General features: G+C 44.1%; 1 protein-coding gene across 4 annotated transcripts in view; it reads right to left on the bottom strand.

Annotated features, from left to right (window-relative positions):
• The window catches only part of DIPK1A (divergent protein kinase domain 1A), a 69,523-nt gene extending 65,060 nt beyond the window's left edge, over window positions 1–4,463 (bottom strand). For 2 of the 4 annotated variants that reach the window (XM_030206015.1, XM_030206016.1), the window contains exon 1: window positions 4,370–4,463. The gene's annotated coding sequence lies outside the window, so the exon portion shown is untranslated. Of the gene's footprint in view, window positions 1–4,056; window positions 4,350–4,369 lie in introns of those variants that run through there. The other 2 variants (XM_030206017.1, XM_030206018.1) reach the window with 1 other exon arrangement.
• Between the last annotated feature and the right edge of the window lie 1,537 nt (window positions 4,464–6,000).

A 6,000-nucleotide genomic window follows, 5' to 3' on the forward strand; every position in this document is an offset into this window, starting at 1 on the left:
TTATACATAAGGCAATGCAACCCTTCCCCAAGTTCCTCTGGGTAGGAAAGAATGAAAACAAAGGCAGGGCAGGCGCAACATAGAAAGCGTGGCGGGGGGGGGGGGTCGCAGACATCTGGAGGGCACCCCACAAGACATTCTTACCAGCAGCTCCCAGTTCCAGCCTTAGCCCCATTCACAGCTGCTAATTTGAGCCCCAGCCCCCAGTCCCCACCTGTCTGCCCTTAACTCCCGTGACAGCCCCCTTCTCACTTCTGTCGCCCTGCATGCAGTTTTAAAATCTTTGAATCGGTGGACTCTGTGAAGGAAGCAGGCTTCCTTGGGCCTTCGCTCATTGCATCTCGCCCTCCTCTGAAGTAATTTCCTGTTTCCACAAGGGCGGGACAGAGTGAGGGAAGACCAGAGGCAACCTGCTTCCTTCACAGATGTCGCCGATGCAAAGAGCTGAGGGCAGACAGGTGGGGTCTAGGGATTGCGGCTGGTACTCAAACTAGCAGCTAAAATAGGGGCTAGGGCTGGAACTCAGGGGGGCTGACAAGGAGGACTTTAATGCAACTTCCTGAGCCCCTACGTCTTGCCTCATCCTTGGCCACCTTTAAATCTAGATTGAAAGCCCACCTCTAACATTGCTTTTGACTCATAACCACTTGTAACCACTCGCCTCCACCTACCCTCCTCTCCTCCTTCCTGTACACATTAATTGATTTGATTTGCTTACTTTATTTTTTGTCTATTAGATTGTAAGCTCTTTGAGCAGGGACTTTCTTCTATGTTTGTGCAGCGCTGCGTAGCACTATAGAAATGCTAAATAGTAGTAGTAGTAGTAGTAGTAGTAGGGCAGGTGGGAGAAGAAGACGGAGGCAGTAAAGGAGGGTAGGTAGGAGAGCTAGGCCTTGAACTGGGAGATGGAAAGGGGGCAGGGGGAGAATGGGGTTGGGGATCAAACTGGGGATTGGTGGGTGAAAAGGTGGGATAATGGAGCTGAAAAGATGGGAGAAAGAAGGTGCTAGATGGGGCAGGGGGTTTTGGTTGGTACAAAAAAGAAAGAGAGGAGATGGTGGATATGTAGGGGGCACTAATAAGCTGCAGGGGGCACCAAAAACCCTAGCATTAGCCCTGAATAGAGGCTCTTTTACTAAGCTTAGGTAAGCCCTAATGCATGCTTACCAAAGGTTAAAAACCACTGCCAGGGCGTGAGCTTTCCACATGCTAAAAATAGATTTTATAATTTAGTGGTAAGGGTGTGTTTGAGAGCGGAGAGTAGGCGTGTTCTGCACTAATTGGTTAGCACAGATACATTACTGTATGCTAACCGAGCACTGAGCTCTTACCACCTAGAAAATAGGCGTCAGTAAGTGCTTTCACGCTAATGAGTAAATTAGTGTGTGGCCATTAATAGGCAAACTGGAGCCATTTTACTGCCATGCTAAAACTGGCCCCAGCACATGGGACATTGGGGATAACGCTGGCCACATTTTAGTAAAAGTGACCCAAAATGTTTATTTCTTTATCCAAGCATCCTTGAATTTAGCAACATTATGTTCTCAATTTTAAACAAGTGAGGAAAGCATATAATTCTTTTCAACCTCTCTACATGTCAGCTCTGTGTTTTTGAGTCTGTCTGTGACCTGTAGTCAAAAGACAGTTAAACTAGGAGCAGTACCCAAACATTCCATTAGTTTGGAAATAATAATAAAATTAACCCAATCGGGATACACATGGGAATCTATTATATATCATTATCAACAGATTTCAAAGGATGGATTTTACAGTTTAACCACAAAGTACCACTGGCCCAATGCTCCACATATTACCATGCTTCTCCACCACTAGGAGGCTCTACGCACAGCAACCAGTACCTGTTACTGTACAAAGTAGAGAGCTGCATGGCATCCGTCCCCACGGGAATCCCACGGAACCCGCGGGATTCCCGCAGGGACGGAGGCAGTTCCTGCGGGGTTCCCGCAGGGATGGAACCAGTTCTGCGGGGTTCCCGCGGGGACGGAGGCAGTTCCTGCGGGGTTCCCGCAGGGATGGAACCAGTTCTGTGGGCTTCCCGTGGAAGTGTAAGCTGCACCTGCACCAGCCTCTCATCTACCGAATACCAATTTATTTGAGTGCTGTCTCCTCCTCCTCCTCCTCCTCCTCTTCTTCCTTGCTTTAACAGCATAAATGTGGAAAGTCTTCCATTAAGGAGGTGGTAGAGTCACAAATGATGATGGAATTCAAAAAGGCGTGGGATGAACACAGAGGATCTCTAATTAGAAAATGGAAGTTATATAAAAGCTAACCTTAAATGGCTGCATGTGTGTGGATATGTCAAGTGACACTTAGATGGCGACTCTGGCTGTGATGAACTAGAGCTGATACCTGGCAGACTTGTATGGTCTGTGTCTCATACATGGCAATCTGGTGTAGGATGGGCTGGAAAGGGCTTAGACAGCAACTTCAGTGGCTGGAACATGAGGACAGTGCTGGACAGACTTTAACGGTCTGTGTCCCACAAATTAGAACATGAATAGGCTGGAGTGGGCTTCGATGGCAACTCCAGCAGTTGGAACATAAGGATGGGGCCAGATAGACTTCTGTGGTCTTTGTTCCAGAAACACGAAAGAAAGACCATAATCAAGTATATAATATCACACTCGTTGATTTAATGATGAACTGATCATGAGTGTGACTACTGGGCAGAGTGGATGGACCGTTCAGGTCTATTTGCTGTCACTTACTATGTTACTATTAATCCTCTTTGCTCCCAGGCTGGTGCACAGACCTCAGCTCTGACACAGGCATGAGAATCAGATGTCACCTGTCCTACTGGCGCGTGCATGTGGCGGCCTCTCAGCATCCACTGCCAGTGGATCAGAGACAAATCTTACATGTGCGCACCAGAGTGTTCCAAGTTCCAACTTCCGTTCCTTCCTTGCCTACAGTGCTGTGGCTCAAATCCAGAAAGAGACTGAGGGAGCTGACTGGAACTTTCTTTTATGTACTATTAAATTCTTGTGGGGATGGGTTAAATTCTTACGGGGATGGGTAGGGATGGGTTAAATTCTTGCGGGGATGGGTTGGGATGGTTTAAATTTTTGCGGGGATGGGTAAGATTCCAGTGGGGATGGGTGGGGACGGGTAAGATTCCAGCAGGAACGGGCGGGGATGGGTAAGATTTCTGTCCCCGTGCAACTCTCTAGTACAAAGCAACCATTAAGAAAGCATTAGAGTTCAGTCACTAGATTTCACTACAAAACAAATGGAATAGAGAAATAGCCTAATGGTTAAAGAAGCATGCTAAGAATCAGGGAAGCCTGGCTGAAATCCCACTTCCTTGTGATCTTCAGCAAATCACTTAATTCTACATTGTCTCAGGAAAATACCTACCGTACCTGAATGTAACTGGCCTTGAACTATAACTGAAAAAGGTATCAGCTAAAGCCAACCCAAAATACACATATCATTAAGAACCAGAACGTTTAGGCAAATGCTTCCAATCGCTCTGCTTGTGTGCATGTATAGAAACAGTAGCCTGGCAGGGTTGAAAACACCAATAAGGCCCAAGTTCCAGTAGGAGGCAGAAGTTGCTGAAACTGATTTTCCCATAGAAATGCCCTAAACCACTTTTTCAGGCGATTGGATTCTCACTGATCTAGCCATTTTGTCAATTAAAGTATCTTATTCCTCCATTTTTGACAGGACCAATTTTATATCTCACAAGAAAAAAATACTTTGATCAAAAAGACATATCTCAAAGCACAACAATCATCTAAATTCATGACTTAGAAAAACACTACCAGCAATTCTGGCAAACAAATATAATCACATTGTATGTTAACACCACAAAAGTATGCAAGAATCTGTATATCTGGAGAAAACTAAACAAGCACCTTTGATATGGGTTTTTAAATCAGCAGCCTCATTGTACATTACCGTTTCCCAGATTGGGACCAGAAGGGCAGAAAGGTTCCATCGGCTACTGATTAGCAGCAGACTAACTAGAAAAAAACCCCCAACAACAACCAACCCCCCCCCCCCCCCCGAAACCCTCACAAGGCCACGTACCATTCCAAGGAAGGGGAGAACTTGCTGCCTAAAAAGGCCTCATATGGTCTACAGCTCTGAAGACAGCAGCAACAACAAACACAGTCGGGCTGGTGGCAAGTCCATACAGCTGTCAAAAGCATGTGCAAACAGAGAGCGAGGCGGAAAAACTCAAACATGAGACCTCAGGTTACAGGTGGTCCCAAGATTAGACGCCATACCAGAGGTAACGAATGAAATCAGCCTTTCCCACGGTTACCAACGTGCCGTGAATTTATTAACTCTTTATTAAAACAAAAACAACTTTGAAACGAAGCTGCTTGTTGTCATTTACCTCTGGCTGATGATAATTCCCTCCTCCTCCGCCTCCTGTCTTCCGGCTCTCCCTCCCGGCGTGCGATGATCCTCCAGCTCAGCTCTCAAGGCAATGAAACGGTCCACCCAATCAGCAGCCGAGCCTGCTCGGGTTACGGGGTTGTAATAAAAGCAATATTTGGATTGGTTGATAACTTAGATCCGAAATGTTTTACTATTCGTTGTTCCATATATTATATCGTGACGTCATCAAGCTCGGGGTGAGGGGTGTCTTTGGACTCTGAAGATTTGGGTTGGACGGGTGGAATAGTGAAGAACGGAAAGGGGTGTAGGGTCGTGATATTGGGGAGATAAACTATAGGAGCGGTGTGGAAACTGGACTTTTTGAAATATCATTTCTTCTGATTTCTAGTCTAGGATTTTCAAAAACATTTCTCTTCTGCTCAGAGCCTACTCCTGATGATTCCTCTTAACCCCCCCTAAGAGCGCATGTGGTCCATACCAAAATCTCTAGTGACTCTCCTGCACTGACTGCTGATGCGCTTGGCTTTGCTGCCTGAAGTTGACTTTCTCGACTGAAGTTGGGCTAGCTATCTTAACTACCAAGTTACAAGTATTCATTAGGATTTAGTTTACTGTCTTTTTTAAATAAACTCACTCAAGACAATGTAGATGGCTAGAATGAATTTGGAAAAGGAAAGGTGATGATTTATATCCCGCTCCTTGCGGAGAAAAGAGATAACAGCATCAATGAAGCAAAAAAAAAAAAAAAAAAAAAGCCTATTTTAATCAAGCGATCTAGAACTCGGGCAACTTTTCTAAACTTCTTTTTCACATTTTTGAGCATTTAATTAATACGGAGTCAGTGTTTATGGCCTCTAAGTGTCGCTGTATATTTTCAAAATAAAGTAAATAAAATTAGGCAGTCGTTTTCTCACAATTTAAATATATGGAGTAACAGTTATCAGACTATGATAATTAATGGAAAGGATTTCCTGAATTGTATATCGGCAGATAGAAATTGGGAAAAATTTGAAAGAGTAGCTACTGTTTAAGTTCATAAATTATTTCTTAGATTAAATAAGAAGTGTATTTTGGATACTTTTCCCTCTTATTTGTTAAGTGATGATCCAGATCAAATTCTTTTATGACTGACAGAATTTGTGAGTAAGCTATTGATGGAAGGTTGTTATCCAAAATCACTTTCTAAAATTATTTTAACTCCTCTTCTAAAGTCCCCTAATTGAGACCTGTCCAAGGTTGAAAACTATTGGCCTGTAGCCTGTATTTCTTGGATGACTAAACTTATGGAGTTTCTGGTACATGAGCAACTTCTAAGATTCTTGGAGACTTTTGATATCCTATATAATAATTCTCACCAACATTCTAATGTACTCTGTCCATGCATACGTGACCCCAATGATCACAGAGTATTGGTTATTCTAGCAGGGCATAATGGGGTGAGCCACTGGGATCATGGCCCTGCCAATATTTTACCCAACACAGCATCAGCAACTAACAAGCTTGGGGACATGGCCAGAGTTTGGCTTCTTTGACTTCTCAATCATTAAGGTGTTCCGCTTTCCTGTAAGATTATAACTAGTTAAGGATTTTCTAGCGGGATTTCCAATATGGAGAGACAATATGGTA

This window comes from Microcaecilia unicolor, chromosome 6 (assembly GCF_901765095.1).
Source record: "Microcaecilia unicolor chromosome 6, aMicUni1.1, whole genome shotgun sequence".
Classification (NCBI taxonomy): domain Eukaryota; kingdom Metazoa; phylum Chordata; class Amphibia; order Gymnophiona; family Siphonopidae; genus Microcaecilia; species Microcaecilia unicolor.